This window comes from Pan troglodytes, chromosome 3, assembly GCF_028858775.2.
Source record: "Pan troglodytes isolate AG18354 chromosome 3, NHGRI_mPanTro3-v2.0_pri, whole genome shotgun sequence".
Taxonomy (NCBI): Eukaryota; Metazoa; Chordata; class Mammalia; order Primates; family Hominidae; genus Pan; species Pan troglodytes.
This window is the reverse complement of record NC_072401.2, coordinates 159,625,061-159,648,808: the sequence shown is the minus strand read 5'-3', so window position 1 is coordinate 159,648,808 and position 23,748 is coordinate 159,625,061. Positions and strand designations below refer to the sequence as shown.

The following is a 23,748-nucleotide window of genomic DNA, read 5'->3' as shown; positions in this document are numbered from 1 at the left end:
CAAGCACAAGTTTTGATATTATACTTCTGTCAGTCGTTCATTATTTCCAAATTTTCTATCTCTACATTGTTTTAAAAATCTTTTAGGACATTTTGTTGCATTTAAAATATTTCTTTGTTTTATTCTGTTAATAACAACTATGCTGGGCCAGGCATGGTAGTTGATAATATTTTTGGTTAGATAGCCATTTAATGTCTGTTTTAAGCAATCCCATTACTGGGTATATACCCAAGGGAATACAAATCATTCTACCATAAAGATACATGCATGTGTATGTTCATTGCAGCTCTATTCACAATAGCAAAGACATGGAATCAATCTAAATGCCCATCGATGGTAGATTGGATAAAGAAAATGTGGTACGTATACAGCATGGAATATTATACTCCCACAAAAAAAAGAATGAGATCCATGTCATTTGCATTCGGAACATGGATGGAACTGGAGGCCGTTATTCTTAGCAAACTAATGCAGGAACAGAAAACCAAATACCACATGTTCTCACTTTTAAGTGGGAGATAAATGATAAGAACACATGGACACGAAGAGGGGAACAACACACCGTGGGGCCTACCTGAGGGTGGAGGGTGGGAAGAGAGAGAGGATCAGAAAAAAAACTATTGGTACTAGGCTTAGTACCTGGGTGACAAAATAATCTGTACAACAAACCTGCAAATGTACCCCTTAACCTAAAATAAAAGTATTTTTAAAAAATGCTCAGTTGCATTTCATCATCATGTATATATTGCTACAAATGGGATTTGCATAACATTTATGCTATGAAAAAATAATAACTATGTTAAGTTAAACAAATGTAAGTAAAATTAAATGATCTCAAATGCCCGAGTCACTTCAATGTTTGAAAAATAAACAATTAGAAAATGTTATTAATTAAATGAATATATTTTGTGTAATATAATAGGTTGCCTAGAGGGAGCAGGAAACTTTGTTGGACTCATTTGATTATGCAGTTGCTTAAGGCTGAGATGTCATGTTGCATAAGTTATATATATTAACATAAATATGAACCTAGAGGGGTGGATTTTTTTCTAAACATGGATTATAGCTGAAATGCCTGTGACTTGTTATTTTGTTTCCTTAGGATTGTGTGTGTGTGTGTGTGTGTCTGTGAGAGAGTATGTTAAATTTGTATTATAGTTTTAGAGTATGCCACCTACAGCCTGATCTCTGTTGTGCTGTGGGGTATTAGGAAAGATCTTTTCCGTGTTCTAGACGGAGCAGCTTGGAGGACATCAGGCTACCATGAAATTCCCATGGCTGCACGCATCACCTTCTTAGTGGTTGACCTGGGCTTTCATTTGATATAAACATTCTTTAACTCCCTGCTAGCAAACTTTACATCTCATCTCTGTATGTAAAGGAGCATCTCTTCTACACATAGCAAGTCCCCCTCCTGGACTTTAAAACCTATCCTTCTCACCTTTCACAATCCTCTCTTTACTTATTATTCATCCTTCCCCCCAGATTTTCATCCACTACCTCTCATCCAGATTTATCTAAAATGTTTACACATGCTCGAGTGTCTCATGTGTTTAAAACAATCATTTCATTCCCACTACTTTCCATGTATCACCTTCTCATAGCAAAATCCTTGAAACTTGTATGTGCAGTTTCTATTTCCCCATTTCCTACTATCTCCTTAATCTACTTCATTATAATTTCTAATAGCACCAGTTGCTTTTAAGAGGCTAAAATGCATGGGAAATTTTCCAGGACTTATTTTAACAGACCTCTCAGTAGTTTGGGACACTGTTGACCATTCATTGCTTATTGATTGCTCAAAGGGTATAATCTTTTAGTTATAAGATGAATACGTTTTGAAATCTAATGTATAGCATGGTGACTATAGTTAACAATACCTGAAATTTGCTAAGAGAATAGATATTGTATGTTCTCACTACAAAGGAAACAAAAAAAGGTAATTAGGTGAAATGATAAATGTATTAACTAGCTTGATAGTGGTAATCATTTCACAATATATTTGTGTATGCAATCATCACTGTACACCTTAAACTTATAAATTGTATTTATCAACAATGCCTCAATAAAGCTGATTAAAAAAGGAAAAAGAAAGTCTCTTCCCTTGGCTTTAGATATCACACCGTCTAGTTTTTTTCCCGTCTTTCTGGCTGCTTTGTACCTTTCACTGATTAATGCAAATGTTGGAATTTCTCAAAGGTTTATTCTAAGCTCTCTATATTTTCTTCCTCTGTATTCTCCCTACCTAAGACTTCAGTGAAACATGCAGTCTCCCCATGGATGCTTCAAAGGTTTGTCAAACTCAGCAGGTCTGTGACTGAACCCATAATCTTCCTGCCCACACCAGGTCCTTGACTTTCTCCCACCTCCTCACACCTGTCCTGTGACAAATCTGTCACTGAATCCTGTGGATTCTCCCTCCTAAATATCTTTTTGAGTCTGCCAACTTGTATGTTTCTACGGAATGCACCCTAGTCCGAGCCAACTCTCTCTCTCTCTATGTTAGCATCCTGACAGGCCTCCCTCATCCCTCGTACCCACCTTTCCATTCCTGTATATATCTCAGCCAAGGTACATTTTCAAAATACACAACTTGGCCCTTTTTATCTGACTCTTTAATCATTCTCATTGCAGAGCAAAAAAGTTAAAAATAAAAACAAGCAAACAAACAAAAACTGAAATCCTCCACAACTTTAAATATAGTTAAAAACAAAACAAAATATCTCTCTATGGCCCAATCCTTGCTTTCTGTCTAGGCTTTTTTCTTCTATGACTCCACCTCCTGGTCTTCTGGCCGCCAGTCATATTGTCCCTCTGTGAACTTCTGGAATGGGCCATTTTCCCTGCAACACCATGGTGTGCGTGTTGTTTTATCTGTTGCCTCCTTTCTCCCCGTAGGTAACTCCTTCTTACTCTGAGGTCTGAGGTCAAAATCTCTTCCTCATTATGCTGTTATAGCATAATTTATTTTGTATTTTTATGTTTTTTTCTCTTCATTTGGTCAGATACTTATCTCAGTTTGTATATATGCATTTGTTAATGTGATGCTTGGAATAATTTCCCACTGCCACTGGCTTGCCAGACCCCTAAAATTTGAAAATATATCACTATTTTGCTTTTAGTTCCTAGGTGCCCCGTAAATGTTTCTTTTACATTGAATGAATGATTCTTGTCATCCTTAAGCTATAACCCACATGCAAGTTCCTTCACACCTTTGCAGTACCTTCATTTACATTTCCAAACCTTCCTACCCAACATCCTCCTAGCACTAACTCCCCACTTACCCTTAACACTATGTCCTCATTAACTTGTATTTCCAAGAAATATTATCATCCTCTTAACCTCTTCAAAAAATTATTCTACCTATTTGCCTTATCACTACTTCTCATGTACCTTGGGGCTGGAATCAGCAATGAATAGTTTTAGTAAAGTCAAGATAGTCCACTCTAAAATACAGCTTTTCTAGCCCTCTGTAAAATTCTCTACTCCTTTAATGAATGATAACCAGCTAAAACACCTTCTAGCCTTTCCCACTGTTATTATCTATTAACATCCCGGGTCATTCTCCAACATTTTCCAAAGGCTTTGCCTTCTATTAACTTATACATTCATTTAAAATAGTTAAAATGATGCTAGGCATGGTGGCTCGTGCCTATAATCCCAGCACTTTGGGAGGCCATGGTGGGAGTTTTTTTAGAGCCTAGGAGTTTGAGACTAACCTGGGCAACATCGCAAGACCCAGTCTTTTATTTTATTTTTTAAATTTTATTTATATGTTATGTATTTATATTTATTTTTTATTTTTGTAAAGATGTAGTAATTTTCTGATGCTGAAGGGGTTAGGCAGTAAATAATGCAAGGTGGCCAGACAGAGACTGAGGTGAGTATGCAGTTTAGAATGTTTGGATGGTCGAGAAAAGCCTATGAAGAGAGGCTATCAATTTTTATATTCATAATTGTGTAAAGTGGTGAAGTTTAAAAGGCTGAACCCTAGCTTTTGAGTTTCCAGATGACCTTAAGGAGGGACGACAGGGCTCTGATAGATGCACCTCAGGTTAGAGAGCTTCTCTTGTTATAATTTTGCCCTATGCTTCTTTATTGTTTGTCTTCTCCCCAACTCTCCAACCGCCACACACACACAGAGGAACACAGACTGGGTTGACACCCTACCTCACTCACTTATCTTTGTGTCTTTGAAATTATCTAACCTTTGGGGGAATGACAGGGGTGAGAAGGAAAGTTCAGGTACTACTTAGTTCTAAGTTCTGTTGGCTCAGAATAGGCAATGATCTGTCACGAGCCGAGTGGCTCTCTAGAAACCCTGCCCCATTTACCCGCCTTCCAAAGTGCCTGACCTTCTTCTGCTTCTGTGCCTCCCACCCCATACACAACAGATATACCACCACCTCTGCCTCCCCAACAGTTTGCCACAGTTTAGTGTGTGTGTGTGTACGTGTGTCAGACAGAGACAGAGAGAGTTCTATGATTAAGTATGCCCACTTTTGTTCCTCTGATATTTCTAGAGTTGAATCAGAGTAGAAGCCGCCAACCTATATCGAGTTCACTTTCTAGTTTTGAAAGAAAAACCCACCAGTTACCTAATTGCCAACAACAATTAAAAAACCTTGTTTCAGTTTTTACCTGATGCCTTGGTAAGATTTAATTCTGCTGACCACTCTACTACTTGCAACTATCCTTTCTTACAGAGTTTACTACCTGATTCTCCCCTAAATGGCCTCTGAAAAATGGTCCCTCCTATGTGTTTCAAGATAAACTGTAGTGCCTTAAATGCAGTCTATGAGATTTTATTGTTCTCTCTCTATCAGGGAAGATTCATCCTTTGCCACTGAGCTGGGACCCCTGGTGCAGCCTGCCTGAGTCATTAGTCACCAATATGTGCCCCGTGTCAGTCTCTTTCATGTTTATCATGTTTTTACACATTCTGTTTCCTCTGCTGGAAATGTCCTCTGTCCCACCTCCTTTCCTCTTTCCAAGCTTCTCAGTAAACTGCTTTTTCCTCTGGGGAAAAATAAAAGACAAAACAAACAAAAACAAAAACAAAAAATGGAAAAACAAAAAACAACATTACTGGCATTGTCTAGTATGTCAGAATCCTCTCCGTGTTTCTATATTTTGATTTCATCATTTTTTTGTTGCTCTAATGTTGGATTTACACCTCTCCTCATGTCCCCTCTGCCTAATCTGTGAGCCGCTGCATGGCATAGACTTTGGTCCTTCAAAAATTTTTGTTATACACTAGTCAGTTAAGAAACCTGTTACATTAGGCCAGGCACGGTGGCTCACGCCTGTACTCCGAGCACTTTGGGAGGCTGAGGCGGGCGGATCACTTGAGGTCAGGAGTTCAAGGCCAGCCTGGCCAACATGGTGAAGCCCTGTCTCTACTAAAAGTACAAAAATTAGCTAGGCGTGGTGACACATGCCTGTAGTCCCAGCTACTTGGGAGGCTGAGGCAGGAGGATCACTCGAACCCAGGAGGCAAAGGTTGCAGTGAGCCACTGCACTCCAGCCTGGGCAACAGAGTGAGACTCTTTCAAAAGAAACAAAGAAAGAAAGAAAGACAGAAGGAAGGAAGGAAGGAAGGAAGGAGAAAGAAAGAAAGATGTTACATTAATAAACCTGAAGCACAATAAATATTTGCTGTGAACAAGATCTTCACAGAAATAAACAGTGGGTTTATTGCTAAAAATTTTCAGAGAAAAATTAATATGATTTTTTTCTTTGTTAAATTTTTAGTGAGTAAACAACAATGTTGCCAGCTTTCTACTGGACTAGAGCAATAAATTACTGATTTTCTAGAGGCATAGATATTGATAGACCAAGAAAATTAAGTGTCTTTGTGGAACATTAGTTTATTTTAATGGAAAATATTTGCTAAACTTATGGATTTTATATTATATATTTCGATACCATTTAAACAGTTTAAAATTAAATGAAGTTTGAGCATATTTGTATAATTGCACAAAACAGAAAAATCAACAAAAAATGAACATATCTGACTTTCAGCTATCTCTTTCCTTTTTTGAGATCACAAAAGTAATTTGGAGGATGATAATCAAGATGCTTAAAGCACCACAAAGGAGATAATTCATTTCTACACAATTATACTACTTCCAAAATGCCTTTGGGTTTGAAAATAAAGTTAATAAAAAGAAAGTCTTTCCTGTAAGTCAGCTATAAAACCAGAACATACACTCATCCTCTACCAAGGTGAAAGAAATACAACTGCTCTAGGGAACTGTAAAAGAGCCTTAAAGTCAAAACAAACAAACAAAAGTAACTTAAGACTAGTTTAAATCCTTTCCCTCTATCTACTTTACATAATAACATTTCTTATTATTTTTCTTACAATTTATGACATATTAGTGCCTGCTAGTTCCATTCTGACATTCTGCACTTTTTTTTTTAAGTAAAGGGCAATTTCTCTTTAATTAATGCCAAGAAGAATTACTTGCACATTAGAATTGATTCATGATTCATCAGTCATATTTTCTGAAAGACACTTATTTGATTAGAAGGTAAAAAAAAATCAACCTTGTATAATTCCCATTGCATTTGATATGTACTCTCTTCATGTTAGTGAGCCCAGCTATTTTTCCATAAAACTGCTCCCTCTTCAGTTCCTATTACTTTTCTGCATATTTGACAATTAATACTTTTTTTTCCTGCTACCTGCTGCTGAACTAATTTTCTTGCAGATTATGTTTGTTAGTCTCCTTCTATTTTTATCCCCCTGGAGAGTGACTCATTGGTCTTTTATTTTTAACAAGCTTCATGTTCCTCTGTACAGTCCCAGTGTGGCATGTGAAGATGGGTACAAAAGCAAACTCGTTAAAAAATCTGGGTCCTGTTGCAAAACAACGATTATTTCCAAAATTTTACAGGTTTTCATTTTCAAATTCTTGTCCCAGTTAGATAACAGGTCTATTCTGGTTATTCTGACTCTGAAAACTCAAGCATATTACTAAATAATGTTGTAGCTTTTATAAGTGAAATATTATAAATCCTATTTGTCTAATTTATCTGTGGTGTTTTTCTACTCAACTTTATTTAATATTATTAAATTCTTATCTAATTATAGTGCAAGCAATCTGATTGCCAGAACTAAGACTGTGTGGGCATGTTTTTGGTAAACCTCTAAGCTCAAGGCCTTCTTATAAATCAACCAAAACATGATATATGGTAATATATCTTAGAATACCAATTCTCAGACCAAAAGTGAACTATTTGGTTATTCTTATTTAGAAATATAAACATGCCTTTCCTGTGCTTGTTTTAAATATCTCAAGATAAGCTAATGCTTGAGAGATAAGATTATTTTTATACAAATATCTTTTTTCATGAAAGGCTGTTTTCTTTTTATTTCTGAAAGGCATGATCAGTTCTTTCCATTATTGTGATATACTGCTTCTCTTTCAAGATGCTCTCTAAGTCTCCTTCATATCTGTCATGCCTTTTTATCGAAAAGCTTCTGTAGCTATTTGGGGGCATATCTAAAGGTAATGTATGATAAAATTATAATGAAAAAGCCAAGTAATAATAACGTGCAAGTTTATTTTATTTAGCTGGTCTAATGCCACCCAGGCTAAGTTGCTCTATTTAAACTTCACACAAAATATTTAAAATTCTCTTGTTATTTTCATTGAGATATATTTAACATAAATAATGCGCAAATCTAACTGGTCAGAACAAAGAGCTTTGACAATGACATATGACCTGTAAACGCAACTTACAGCAAGATTAACTTTCCATCTCCTGGGAAAGTCCCCTATGTTCCCTTCCAGTCAGTTCTGTTCTCCAGTGCTCCATCAACTATTATCAAATTGCCATCAGTTTAGAATAATTTTGTCTGTTTTTATATTTTGCAGAAATGAGTCATTTAGTATGCACTCTTTTGTGTCTTGCTTTTTCTTTTCTTCATGTAGAAATGTTTTATTTACACTGTATGACAAAATATCACATAAAGTCTTGTTGGTATTTGGATGGTTATTATACTGAATTTTAGATTTACTTAGAGACATTTGACTTTTTTTATATATGTATTTTTTTATTATACTTTAAGTTCTAGGGTACCTGTGCACAATGTGCAGGTTTGTTACATATGTATACATGTGCCATATTGGTGTGCTGCACCCATTAACTCGTCATTTACATTAGGTATATCTCCTAATGCTATCCCTCCCCCCTCCCCACACCCCACAACAGGCCCAGAAAAATCATTGTGCCTATCAGTAGTTCATTTTTTAAATTATTGAATAAAATTCCAATTTCTGTGTGTATTTGTGTATTTTTTCCTTTTGGATGCCTGGGTCATGGCATAGATGTATGGTGAATATCATAAATAAATAACAAACATTTCTCCAAAAATGTTGAATCATTTTATACTCCCATTATTTCAATAATGTATGAAATAACTGCTTGCTGCAAATCCTAACCAGTAGTTGCCTTTGTTAGTCATTTTGATTTAGTCATTCTAGTTGATGTGAAACTGTATGTCATTGTAGTTATAATTTGCATTTCTCTAACAAATGACATTAAACATATTTTTATGTGTTTATTGTCCATTCATAGATCTTCCTTTGTAAAGTATCTGTTCAAATCTTGTGCTCATTTTTTGCCACATTGTTCATTTGTAAATTTATTGATTTATAAACGTTTTTCTATATTCTGGAAGCAAATGCTTTTGTCAGACATGTGTGCTGCAAATATTTTTCACAGTCTGTGTCTTTCATATAATTTTCTTATTGGCATTTTGATGAACAGGACAGAAATTTTAAATTTTAAAGACTTCTAATTTACCATTTTTTTTCCTGCAGAACTTATGTTTTGTTGTTGTTCTGTCCTAGAAATCTTTGTTCATAACAACAAAACATAAGTTCTGAAGGAAAAAAAGGTAAATTAGAAGTCTTTAAAATTTAAAATTTCTGTCCTGTTGTTCTAAGAACATATTAAAAAGATTCCTTTACCTAATAAATTAACTTAAATCAGTTGTCCAGAGTCTATTTCTGGACTCCGTATTCCTTTTTATTGATCTATTTGTCTATGTTTATACCAATAAAATACTATCTTTATTACCTAATTTGGTAGTAAGTCTTGAAATTAGGTATTATGAGTCCTTTAAATTTGATCTTCCTTTTTGTTTTCAAGGTTGTTTTGGCCATTCAAGCTGTTCAATATTCTTTTCCTTTCCCCCAAAAAAATTTTACAATAGGCTTGTTAGTTTTTACAAAATTTGCAAGAATCATTGTTTTAAAGTCACAGACATGATTCTTGCAAATACCATATACCTGAATCTTACCTTTTTTTCATTTCATGAAGTTTGACAGTCTTATGCTTGAAAATGAAGTGTTTAGTCTATTTCTCTTTAATGTAATTTGTAATATGATTGAGATTCAGTCCCCTATGATGGTATTTTTTTTTATAATTGGACCCTTTTTTTTTCACCTGTTACTCAATTTCTGCCTTATTCTGGTAAAATTTAAAATATTAATAATATTCAATTTTATCTTCTGCATTGGTGTTTGTGACTATGGTTCTTGGTATTAAACTATTTCCATTTCTTTTAAAGTCAGATATTGATTTTTTCCTAATATTTCTATGAAAGGGGGTACACATTATTGAAACTTATTGCTGTAAATGTAAGCATTAGATGTTTACTATAAGTATATATGGTACATTAAATTATTGTTTTATGAGGTTGTTCTATGTAAAAACATTTCTTTTAAATTGGCAATCAATACATTTTGGCAATACTTTTTGACATCGTCTATGATATCCATGTTTTTCTTCTACTTATTGATATCTGCACTACATAAATAGACATCCTAATATTAAACACATCTTTTATTCCTGGGATAAACGCTAGGTAGTCAAGATGATGGTCGGACTGGATTTTCTTTAGGGTTTCCATAGTTGCATTTAACAGGTGTCATTGATGCATAGCTTTTATTTAAGGAATCATTCCTAATTTCTAGTTTCAGGACTAGATTCTGTAGCATAGAAAACTATAATGATATGTGTAAAACAATATAATCCAAAATTCTTTTAACAGGGCAAATTATTGATAACTTACTGTATATCTTATGTAGTTATTAGACTTTAGTTTTCAAAGCTTTGGTTTGGGTAATTGATTTATTACAAAAATATAGAATTTTATATGTATTAACTATAATTATAAACATGATTTTCTTATAAAAATCTCTGTATTGTTATAGTTCTTTTCTCATTTCCAATTTTTTTCATCTTGTTTACATTTTTACTATGTGTCCTAGAGATTGGTCTACTTTTATAATTTTCAAAAATTAATTGTAGCTTTTTTTAAACATATCCTATTATGTTTTGAATATCATCTCATTAGTTTTTTAAATCAGTCCTTAATGTTTTATCTCTTGTCCTACATTTTTTTCTTTATTGTTAATCTACCTAAAGAAAATTTAAACATGGAATACGCACCCCTACTTCCTCATCAATTTATGGTGGCATTATCTTAAACATGGGGTTTGGTTTTTTGTGGTAGGTTAATTCATATTTTAAGAATGAGTGATTATATAGAAAAACACTTGAGTGACTAAGGTAGCTAACATTGGGAGTAAACCTATTAAAAACTTTAACAATATTTTTTAATACTCTAAAAGAAAGCAAGGACAACATCATGCCAAATAAAGACAATGTCAGCGATGTTATACAATTTAAGTAAGGAACGTACCCTTCACTTGAGTAGGGTTTTCAAGTAGAAATTTCACTGTTTCTCTCTCTATTGTTTGTGGCACTCAGAATGAAGGTAAGGCAGAGAAGAGCAGAAATATTTTTGCACATTTGTCTTTGACCTCCAGTACAATGCCGATCTCCAATTTTCCCTTTCCCTTTCCTTTTTTAATTTAGATAAAATATGAAGACGAAGTGAATTAGTAGTAAATTTGTCTTTGACCATGGCATCTATTCTCTTTGTTGCAATTAGTGTTTTAAATCTTTAGATGCAATTCCTTAGGAACAATCTGGAGTCATATCTCTTCCGGAAAAATCTGAAACTACTTGTGGAAAACTAGTAAATGTAGACTAATATTTCACGCTTTTATTACTATTATAGAGCTTTGCCAAAGATTACTTTAAACGAGTGTTCAATGATTAGAGGTGTGTAGACTTTAGCAGAGAAAAGGGAGGACTTTTCTGTGTAATGTCTCAGGAAGATCAATTTTCATCATGCCCTTTGTGTAGTCACCATTGAAATGGCTTCTGCAGAACATTTGAGGCCTATTTTTGTAGTAACTCCTACTTTTTACATCTCTGATGAGATGAAAATCATGTGATTTCAGTAAGAAATTTGCTTGGGGACATATTATAATAATATCCAATTACCGATGAATGCATTGTATGTATTGCATCTCTGGGCCCCTGAGAGATGACAATGAATCAGATTCTTGCAGTGAAACCCTGAGTCCTTATTTTAGCACGTTTCCCCCAGGTTATTCTGATACATAATCGTATTTCCTTTCCACTGCCTTAAAATAGCAAGTGTTTTACTTGTAATAGACATTTCTGTGGGATGAATAGAATGTAACTATTTCTTAACTGTATGCAAAATGGAGTTTTGGAAAAAGTGTCATTCTCTAAGGCATTCGATGAAGTCCTAAAAGATTCACATCTTTGCTTCATTACATCATCTGGTAATAAGTATCTGGTAGGCACTTTTCTGGTCACATAAATATAGGCTCTGAAGATGTTCAGCTGATTTGCAAATATAATACATTTTAAATTCATGAAAAGAAAACTGTTTTGGTATATTGATGAATTTTAAAATGTCTTCAATCCCTCTTTAAAAATGATCTTGGTGATGTTAGCAACATGGTAGTTATAACTATAGAAGTGTAGTATTTCAATGATACTTTTGAGAAGGACTCATTTTCTGCAAGTCTTTTAATAATCCACACTTACTTACAATGGTCAATGATCTCCACCTCAGTGTCCCACGGAAGTGATATGCCAATTCTCAAGAGATAGGCCTCACTTCCAGTTGATGATGCCAACGAGATTTGACATAGTGGGGAGCAGCCCTTGCTCATGTTGACAGAGATAGCCCTGCTGATTAAATAGCCTTCCAAGGCACTCTGTAAATTCAGCCACACATCGTTGATACTGACACTCTAGTTCTCTCACTAATTCTGTGATGCTGGGGAAGTCATGTATGTTTTGTATTTTTCAATTACTTATTTCTATGTTGCAAAATTTGGGGGAGAATATGAAAATCATAATACACTTGACATTATATTAACATTTTACAAATCCTATTTTTTTGTGATCTAGTGGCTATTTATCACATGTTCAATGATCTGGTATCTTCTGAACATCCTTCCTATGTTTCCTAATCAGCGCCTTGTTCTCAAGTTAGAAGTGAGAACGCCATCTCTCAGGCTTCGTATTGGCTGGCTAGATTACCTTGGCTCTGCCAATCAGAAAAGTTTGGGAGACGTTGGATTTGGAAGTAAGCAATAGGGGGAAGTGCATACAGTGCAGAATGCATTCTTCGGTGGGGATGGAGGCAGAGTCCTGGGAACCTTGTATCCAACCTTAAAGGTGTGAGCTGCCACGTTTGTGCTGAGCAGCAGAGGCAGTGATCATCTCACTGGAGCAATGCCCACAATGTGGGCATGTATGCAGCTCCAACCTGCTGAGACTGACTCTACAGCTTTCTTAGAGATGAGCTTCCTAATATTTCTTAATTCATTTCCTAACGTAATTTAGAGTAGATTCTCATCTCCGTAACAAAGAACTCTGAACTCACGCATCCTCTCACACTTGTTAACCACTTTCTAGGCATTTTGTTTTCTCCCTGTTTTTTCAAAAACATCATTTTGTTCCCATTTCAGGACTCTTCATGGGATGTTCCACCTGCCTCAAATACAAATATTTTCAAGCTTGACTCTTCTCATCCTTTACACCTCTGCTCAAACACCACTCTCTCAAAGAAGCCATTCTCCTTATTCCTCTCCTTTCCAATCCAGTAATCTCTATCTCCATCTCTTGTTTCATTCGTTTGTTTGTGTAGTTTCTTTTTTATTTTTTCATTTCAATAGGTTTTGGGGGAACAGGTGGTGTTTCGTTACATGAATAAATTCTTTAGTGGTGATTTCTGAGATTTTGGTGCACCCGTCACCTGAGAAGTGTATCCTGTACCCAATATGTAGTCTTTTATCCATTGCCACCCCTCACACATTCCCCGAGACCCCAAAGTCCAATGTATCATTCTTATATGTTTGCATCCACATAGCTTAGCTCCCACATATGAGTGAGAACATATGATGTTTGTTTTTTCACTCCTGAGTTACTTCACTTAGAATAATAGTCTCAGTCTCCATTTCCATCCAGGTTGCTGCAAATACCATTATTTTGTTCCATTTTATGGCTGAGTGTAGTCCATGTTATGTTTATCATGTTTTCTTTATCCACTCATTAGCTGATGGGCGTTTGAGCTGGTTCCATATTTTTCCAATTGCAAACTGTGTTGCTATAAACATGTGTGTCCAAGTATCATTTTCGTATAATGACTTATTTTCCTCTGGTAGATACCCAGGAGTGGGATTGCTGGATCAAACAGTAGAGCCACTTTTAGTTTTTTAAGGAGTCTCCACACTGTTTTCCATTGTGGTCATACTAGTTTCCATTCCCACCAGCAGTGTAGAAGTGTTCCCTTTTCACTGCATCCACGCCAACATCTATCATTTTTTGATTTTTTTATTATGGCCATTCTTATAGGAGTGAGGTGGTATCGCACTGTGGTTTTGATTTGTCCATGATGTTGAGCATTTTTACATATGCTTGTTGGCCATTTGTATATCTTCTTTTGAGAATTCTTTCATGTTTTCCTCACAGAATGAGGGCAGAATTTGTTTTTGCTTTCTTTACATAAGCACTCTTAGAATCTGGAATAGAGAGCCAAACAAATAGTAAGCATTTGCTATTTGGGAACAAGTGAATAAAATGCTTAATATATTGCTTCTCTTTGAAAGCATCATGAAGATAGTATTAAGAACCACAGATGTGTATTTTGGCCTAATGGAGAAGAATAGACAAACTCAATGGAGAATTGAGCTAAAGGTAGAAGGAAAGGATATGGGAAAAAAATGAAGATTTCTCAAAGGGAAAAAAGGTGAAGCAAAGGGATGAAACCAAATCATAGTAATTTGAAGAGATCATCAAATATGCATTCCTAACAACTCCATGCCCAGCACCTCATGAGAAACTGCAGAGGATACTTGGAAAATCTAAGAAGTCTACAATATTGTTCCTGCAATTTAATATTCTGGATTAGAGAAGAAGGAACATTTATGTAAAGGGAGAAAAGGAAAACATAGAAAAGCATGAGTTACCTGCCGGATACGGTGGCTAATGCTAGTGATCCCAGCACTTTGGGAGGCTGAGGCTGGCGGATTGCCTGAGCTCAGGAGTTCAAGACCAGCCTGGGCAATATGGCGAAACCCAATCTCAACAACAAAAAAATAAAAAATAAAAAAATTAGCCAGGCATGGTGGCGAATGCTTGTAGTCCCAGCTACTTGGGAGGCTGAGATGGGAGGGTCCCTTGAGCCTGGAAGGTGGAGGTTGCAGTAAGCTGAGATTGCACCACTGCACTCCAGCCTGAGTGACAGAGTGAGACCCTGTCTCAAAACAAACAAAACAAAACAAACAAAACAAAAAACCCCAAACAAATATGAGTTATGCAGTTCTAACATTTCTGGAAATGTTCCCCTAAGAGCTTACATTGCTCTGAGTGAAAAATCTGAAGCCATGCTTTGGAGATAAGTTCTTCATAAGCAGAAATAATTGTTTAGGATTTGTTTCCTCAAGTTCATTCCTATAAACATGGTGAAACACTAATAATTTTTTAGATAAAAGTAGTCTAAGTTTAAATATCTAATAGCAGAATACCAGTTAATCCCTAATACTGACAAACTTTCAAATTATGCCTCTTCAATCACTTTTCTAATTAGTCCGAGGACATCTTGAAGCACTATGATCATTTAGATTTTAATTGTCAGACAGTGCTGTGTACAGTTACTCCATATGTTTCTACCAAAAAAATATGAACAATTATGCCAAGATAGCAACTATAGTTTTGACGATGGTGGCTAATTGGGTAACTGGGCATGATTCAGTCTACTGCTTATCCAGTCAGAAGATAATTATCACATTTGCCACTATCTCATATGCATATTTATTTTTCTTCTTTCCAAAAAATTTTAGTGTGTAATAAGCAAATAAGTAAATAAGGTTTCTGTCTCAAGGAGAAATACACATTACCATTCAACTCACTTAAAATATATTCAGACATTATAACAACATGCTAAGTGGATACATACACACACACACACACACATACATACTAGAAGTTATACAGTGTCACAATAACAAGAGCAGGCATTTATTGAGCTCATAATGTGTTGGGAACTCTTATCAGGGCTTTACCTATAGTAACACTTTTAATCCTCACAACTAATTTATGAGATAGGTTTTCTGTTACTCCCATGTTGCATATAAGAGCAAATGACTTGTTCAAGTTTAAACGATGAATGAGAAAGAAAGCCAGGATTTTCACCCACGAATCTTGCCACCGAAGCTGTGTTTTTAACCATCAGACAATACTGCCTTGCTAGTGGGAACAATATGGGGCTTTGAGTCAGATCAGTTCAAATTTAGGATAAAATTTTAGTGCTGATTGGGACTTTGAGAATATTCCTCAATGTCTCTCAAACTTAGGATCTTCATCAGTAATAAATAAGTAAATCAATGGAAATCATTAAACCAATCTACAATAATAGCTATTGTAAAGGGTTGCCACATTACTTAAAAATGATGTAACATATATAAAAGTATTTGGTAAACTTATCAGAAATAATTCCCTCTTCCTGATATACCTGTTCTTAGTGTGCTTGCATATTGGTTATAATCATCTTTCTCCAAAAGGCCCAGTTGGGACCTGTCTTCCTGCCTTTCTGCCTGAACACCCACCCCATCCACCCATCCACCCCTCAACCCAGCAATGTTTTTCCCTTTGATTTATATTATGGGAAGTAATCTGTGGAACTGAAAATAATTCCCAAAGTCAAGATTTATAACACTGCTGCAAAATGACCAAGAAGCATTAGATTTGATAACCCTGTAGTCAGATTACCGTTTTTCCCAGTTACTACTGATTACTGTGGCTTACTACTCTCATTTTTAATCCTTGAATAGACATCATGCAATTAAAAATAGTACTAACAACTGTACATATTCTATACATGTTCTGATTTGTTTCAATTAATGTTATATGTATTTCTCCTTATCATTAAATATTGTCCTCACTACCTACCAACCAACCAACCAACCAACACAAACAAATAAATAAGCAAAAGCAAATCTGAAAAAAAAGTGGTAACAGCTCATCACACCACATTACTCAGGAGACCAGAAACTGAGGCTATTTCAGTAAGTCTAATATGAATAAAGACTGGCCTCTACAGGTTCCAGTTTAGTAGAAAGTAGCGTATCTCATGTTTCCTATCATTTCCAGTCACATGTCTGAGGTTTGGATTATGTTTTTCCACACAGGTGGAGTCAGGGCTCCTATGTGGTGTGACTTAAGTTGTGACCAAGACATAGTTCTTGCCTTTTTATTGTGTTACTTACATTCTCACAGTGCTTATTTCCCTTTATCTCCTTAATCAATACTCAGGTATAGTTGTATTAACAGATAAGTTTCAACCTACAAATAGAATTAAATAAACTACCAGACAACTATGGCATGTTATGAGTTATTTTGGTGAGAAAACATGATTTCTTAATAGGTGGCTGATAACATGTACTCTAGTGAAAACCAGGAGATAGAATAAAGTGGATACTTTGGAGCCCAAGTTACTGTATGGTGAGAGGAGATCATTGACATGGGACAGTGAGAATAATGGGTTACTGAGAGCAATGGAATAACGGGTTAAAAAGGGAAGTTGTTAAATATATGTCTGAGTTTGCTCCTGGACTTACTATTTTGTTACAATTTATTTTTCTAATTTTTTTCCCAATATCACATGGTCAGAAAACCATAGGGTAAAATAAGCCCTGAACTTAGGTAATTCGAGTCCTCTAACAGATAACTTATTTTGTCAATTATATGTTCAGGTGTTTTGCCTGCTTTTTACTCTGCCTTTGTCTTTTTATTGTTGATTTGTGTTAGTTATATATATTCTGGACAAAAATCTTTTGTTGGATGCTCCAATTGCAAACATTTTTTCCCACTCTTTGGATTGCTTATTCATTTGTAAATGACGTCTTCAGATAAGGAGACTATTTTTTTCTGATCAAGTCAATGTATCAATTTTGTTATTTTCTACTGAGTACTGTTGTGTCTATTGAGAAATCTTTGCCTTTCTTAATGGCTTGAAGATATTCTCCTGTTATTCTTTTAGAAGCCTTATAGTTTTAGCTTCTGCATTTGGACCTATGACCTATCTTGAATCAGGCATTTACTGAAGAGAAGTGAAAATCCATATCAACATAGAATATTTAACAAGAAATTTCGTAGCAACCTTATTCATTATGGTCCCACAATGGAAGCAAATCAAATTACTGTTAGGTTGGTGCAAAAGTAATTGTGGTTTTTGCCATTACTTTCAAGAAGCAACCGAAAAACAAATTTTATTACTATTTTCATAGAACGGAATATTGCTCCACCAATAAAAAAGTGAGTCATTGATACACTCAACAACTGGATGACTCTCATAAACATTAATTTGCACAAAATAAGCCAAACACAAAAGAATACATTTACATGATTCTATTTATTTGAAGTCTAAGAACAAAGAATTATTTGAGGGCAATAGAAATCAGAAAGTGGCTAACTCTGGGGCAGGTTCTTGTTTACCTGTAATGAGAAAGAGGGAAATTTCTGGGATGATAAAAATGTTCCATATTTTGTTTTGGATGGTGGTTACATGGTGCATATAATTGTCAATGTCTGTCAAAATGAAAATTTCAAATCTGTACATTTTATTTTGTATTCCTTGTAAATCAATAATTTTAAAATACGGTAGTAGATGGACATTACAAGGAATAACAGCATTTTATCAACAGCAAACTGAAAGTCAGTAGTCATTTCCTAAATAATATCAATAGTGCCCCCTTGGAGTTGTACTGTCCACAAACTCTGTCTGTGCTCCACAGCCATGGTAGCATACAAGTACGTAATTAGAGCAACATTACTATGACTTGGTGTAATATACAAGTAGCCATTTAACAACAGCCAATATTTTTGATGTTTACTTTGTTTTAAATGCTTTGCAGATTTTATTTCAATTAATTGATTAGACGCCAGCAGTGAATGTCATACTAACTGAGCACGTTGCTTTCTTTTTCCCCTGTTAAAGAGGTTAGTAATGTTAGCCCATGACTTTAAAAAGGGTAAAAGTCATCAAAAGCCAAGACATATATGGGAAGATGGTAAAGAAGAAAGCGTAGGGGAGCAGACATCACCAGAGATCATCCCCGTTTAAGCTCTCATGTGGGCTCTTTGGCTGTATCTAGAAACTAAATTGTCACCAGGCAGATTAACAAGAGGAAAGTATAGTTTTACATGTACGTGGAGTGAAGTCCAAAGAAGTGGCCAAAGCAAGATGCTTTTATAAGTTTTAGACAAAGAATGACAAATTTGAGAAGAAATGGCCCTGGGGGAGCAAATTTTCTAGGGGAGTCAGGAAACATATGTGGGATATAAATCTAGCAGAAAATAAGGGCCACTTGGTTAAGTATATTTATTCAGGGATATTGCAGCCCTCAATTCCCAGTCTCTGGTGATAAGGGCTATTTTCTCTTCCTGGTACTGTTAGTGTACTCCTTCCAGAGGAATCTTTAGGCTTGCTACATGTTGGAAGAGACAGGTCAGCTATCCCTTTCTGAAACTACAATTTCTTCAATGTTTCAACTTGAAATAATCAATATAACAATCTGGCAAATTTTGAGATATACATTCTTCACTCTTTCAAAAAGTATCCCTAAGAGATTAAAATACTACTGTTAGATTGTTTTAATACCCAGAACTCACACTAGGCCAAAGTCTCCATAAAGAAGTGTATTTTCAGCATCCCATGAACAACTTCTATTATTTTCTGTAAAAATAAAATCACTTGCACAACTATCTGAAATACTACACTTCACTTTACCTGGGACTTACCTTTTCCTAAGTGTCTGAGCTTTTTTGTGTGTTCAGTGCATGCTTGCTATGTTTCTGTGCAGATTGCTTGTGGTAAATCACTTATGTTTCACCATAAGCTTCTGTGTTAAGTACACTTATTTCTTCATTTAATGTAAGATGGAAATGAGACACAAATGGTAAGTAACTTCCTGAAGCCACACAGCTTATAAATAAAAGATCTGGCCTTAGAATCAATGTGGTTTGATGTCAGAGCCTGCACTTTGATCACTATACACTGCGACTTTATGCCCCTTCATTATTATGCTATTTGCCTCTAAAACATATGGACTTAATATGCGAATCACTCCTTATTACACTTTCATTTCTTTAAAAATGCACTCTGTCTTAATCCACAGGAATAAAAGGTGCCACTCAGACACGAATCAGCTAGTGGAGGAGGTGTTTTTATTCATTATCTAATCCCTTTCCTACAAATTATTCGTAGGCAGACATTTTCTCCAACCATTAATTTAACAAGTATAGACTAAGCACTTACTCTATGCTAGAAACCTAAATGGACTCTGAGAGCTCAAATGCTACCTAAGTACACTCCTAGAAAATAGTATCAAATTTCAGAAGGGTGATAAATATTTCCTAATACCCCTTTGATAGTGAAGATTGGTGATTTCCTGGAAACAATTCAATTTTGCCTTAAAAATTGATGCAGCCAGTTCCATATTCCCCCAGTTAAAATTCCAAGCCATGAAGACTGCAAAACAGTCATCTACTTAGAATGAAAGTGAAATAAAAAGATCCAAGTACTTTCTGCATCTATTCTTGTATGTGTCAGTTTCCTATTGCTGCTCTAGTAAATTACCACAAATTTACTGGCTTAAAACAACTCAGATTTTACAATTTGAAATGCAAACATCTGAAATGGCTCTCACAGAGCTAAAATGAAGGCATTGGCAGAGCTGTATTTCTTTTCTTCTGGAGACTACCAGGGAGCACCTCTTCCCTTCCCTTGCTCATGACCTCTTCCCCATTTAAAAGCCAACAGCAACATATTCAAATCTCCTTCTGACTCTGACCATCTTGTTTCCTTTTCATTTGTAAGGACTCCTGTGAATACAATGGAGTCACTGGGATAATTCCAGATAATCGTCCCATCTCAAAACACTTAATTTTATCAGATCTGCAAAGTCTCTTTTTTATTTTTTCCATGTACAGGAACATATTCATAGATTCTAGATGTTAGGACAAGGGTATCTTGGGGAGGGAGACATTTTCTGCTTACCACATTTGTGAAAATTATCTTACAGTTATGTATTCCATAAAAAATTCTCTCTTTTGAGAATGTAATTTTCCATAAAATTATACATTTAATAGACAGGATATGTATTATTTTTTAAAGTAAATTACTTTTTAAATTTCCCCAATATCGTGTCATAAAGAACACCCTGAAAGCATTCTTAATTGGTACAGAAATTACTTCCAGAATGTATAAATAATAGACATGTATTTTTAATAGCCTCTCTTCTTTCTCTTCCTCTCCCTCTCCACCTCCCCCGTCTCCCTCTTCGTTTCTCTCTCTTTTCCTCCCATCCCATCTCTCTTACACACACACGTATACCCACACAACTAAATCTCCTCTGCTTCTTACTAACAGCAAATGCACAACTATAAGGAAAATATCTGGTTCAGAAAATATATTTTTTTGCTTGGTATTAAATAGAAAGTGCTCATACAAGGAGAAACATATTTAACATGTCCGAGGGATTGCTTGAAGGGTGTGAAACATCCTTCCCAGGAGAAATAATCTCCTGGCTTAAACCAAATTGATGGCAGGAATTTGATGGGTTGGCTTACTCCTCTATTGCCTTTAGGACATAATGCAATGTGCTGGACTTGGCAGATGAGTCAGAAAGCAGTAGTTGACATAGAACTTGCTTCTGAGAGGCAGGAAAAAAATCCCTCTTTAACGGGTGCTTTGAAAGAGTTCCCTGAGCTATAACCTTGGTGGATGTTGGATTCAGGATCATTAACCACCCAAGATAAAAACAGTACATGGGAGGCAGTGTTCTCTCCATGTGTGGGTTGCAAATGGAACTAGTTGTTTACAATAGCTGCGGTTAAATGAGAACAAAGTTAAGTAGTGATGAGTCAACTATGCAACGCTCTGTCTTGCAAAGTACAACAAAGAAAATAACATCAATTTTCAAATTGGAAAATTATTCAAATTACACATATATACAATTCTCACGCCTGTAATCCCAGCACTTTGGGAGGCCGAGGCGGTAGGATCAGGAGGTCAGGAGTTTGAGACCAGCCTGGCCAACATGGTGAAACCCCATCTCTACTAAAAATACAAAAATTATCCAGGCATGGTAGCGGGCACCTGTGATCCTAGCTACTCAGGAGGCTGAGGCAGGAGAATCGCTTGAACCTGGGAGGCGGAGGTTGCAGGGAGCCGAGATCATGCCATTGCACTCCAGCCTGGGCAATAAGAGCAAAACTCTGTCACACACACACACACACACACACACACACACACACACACAAATTGCAGGTGAATTACTTAGAGTGATGAACAGAGAAAAGGAGAGGATTAGATTTCTGAATCTACTACTTAGTAGCTGGGTGACCTTGCACAAATAACTTAACCTCACTATGTTTCAGAGTGTCTACTTTTAAAGTGGGAATAAAATAATTTGCCTAGCCTACAATTCAATGTTATGAAGATTACTGTATACCTGAAAGAATACATGGGAAATCACTTGATATGCTCTCAAGTAAAAGAATTCAATAACAGCTTTGAAAACACACCAGTTTATTAGTTATTGCCAAGTAACAATTCGAGGTATGAACTAAGTAGTAACAAATGAAGGTGCATACTTTTAATCTTTTTCATGTTGTTCAGCTTTACTATAGTCAGTATCCATTTACAGACGCAATCCAATGAGTTATGGCAGATGTATACACTTGTAAATCTACCGTTTCAGTCAACACAAAGAACATTTCCATTGCCACTGCTTAACAGTATCACAATAGATTAGTTTGAAATGTTTAGAATTGTATATCAATGGAATCATAAATTATATACTCATTGTGTCTAGCTCCTTTTACTCTGTATAAAGTTTCTGAATTGTTTCATATGACAAAATGTATGTATCAGTGGTTTGTTTCTTTTGGTAGCTGAGCAGTATTTCATGGCATTGCATATTGTATTATGCTTGCTCATTACCTTTTGATCAACATTTCAATTGCTTTCAGTTTGGGACTATTATAAATAAAATTGCTAAAGACATTTTCATGAAAGTCTTTGTGTGGACAGAAGGTTTTTATTTCTTATGTAAATAGGAATGAAATTATTGGGTCATATGTAAATACATGTTTCCCTTTATGAGGAATTGCCAAAATATTTTGCAAAGTGATTTTACAATTTCATTTCCCAACCAGCAATGTAGTTGTTCCATATAATTGGCAACATTCATGCTTATGATTTTAAATTGTAACCATTTGAATATGTATGCAGTTGCATGTCATTAAGGTTTTACTTTACCTTGATGCTTTTGTCAACATCCAATTGACCATATGTGTGTGTGTTTATTTCTGAACTTTCAGTTTTGTTCTATTAATCTGTGTCTATCCCTTTGCTAAGTTTATCCTACTATGATTGCTATAGCTTTATATTCAGTTTTAAAATAAGGTAAGGTGATTTTTCCCCCATTGTTTTTCCTTTTAAAGATTGCTTTGGCTATTTTAGGTCATTTGCATTTCTGTAACTTTTATAATCAGATTGCCAAATTTTACAAAAACACTTGCTGGAATATTCATTAGATTTGTGTTAAATCTACAGATTAATTTGGGGGTAAATTGACAACTATATTGAGTTTTTTGAATCATGATCATGCTTTACCTCTCCACTTACTTACATGCTTTTTTACTTCTTTTAGCAAAATTGTTTCATTTGGCAAGTATTTTGTTAAAATACCTCTAATATTTTTGAATGCTATTTTAAGCTGAAATGAGTTTTTTACTACATTTACAATTTTATTTTGCTATCATATAAAAATTTTTGTATCTTGTACTCTACGGCCTTGCTATATTCATTTATTATTTCTATTACCGCTTTCATAGGTTTCAGGGGGTGTTCTACAAAAAAAAAATCATGCCATTTTTGAATAAAAGACTATTTTACCTCTTCCTTCCAATTTTAAGTTTTTTTTTTTTTTTTTTTTTAATTAAGGCTTTTTGCTTGTCTAATTGCATTGACTGAGATTTCCAGTACAATGCTGAACACTGGGGGAAAGTGCAGACACAGTTGCCTTGTTTCCAATTCTAAGTAGAAAGCATTAACTTTTCCATTATTAAGTATGATGTTAGCTGTAATGTTTCTGTTTCCTTAATGATGTTGAGGAAAATTATTCTCTGTATAATTTATTCTGATATTTTATTGTGAATAATGACTTTTGTCATTCTAATATTTATTTAGATTACTATATGCTTTTACTCCTGCTTTATTTGGTAATCTGAGTGAATTACATTGCTTGATTTTTATAAATGTGTTAAACC

General features: G+C 35.1%; 1 long non-coding RNA gene across 3 annotated transcripts in view; it reads left to right on the top strand.

Moving 5' to 3' along the window:
- LOC107974460 (uncharacterized) overlaps nucleotides 1-23,748 on the top strand; it is a 380,241-nt gene that overhangs the window by 192,355 nt on the left and 164,138 nt on the right. The window lies entirely within an intron of this gene.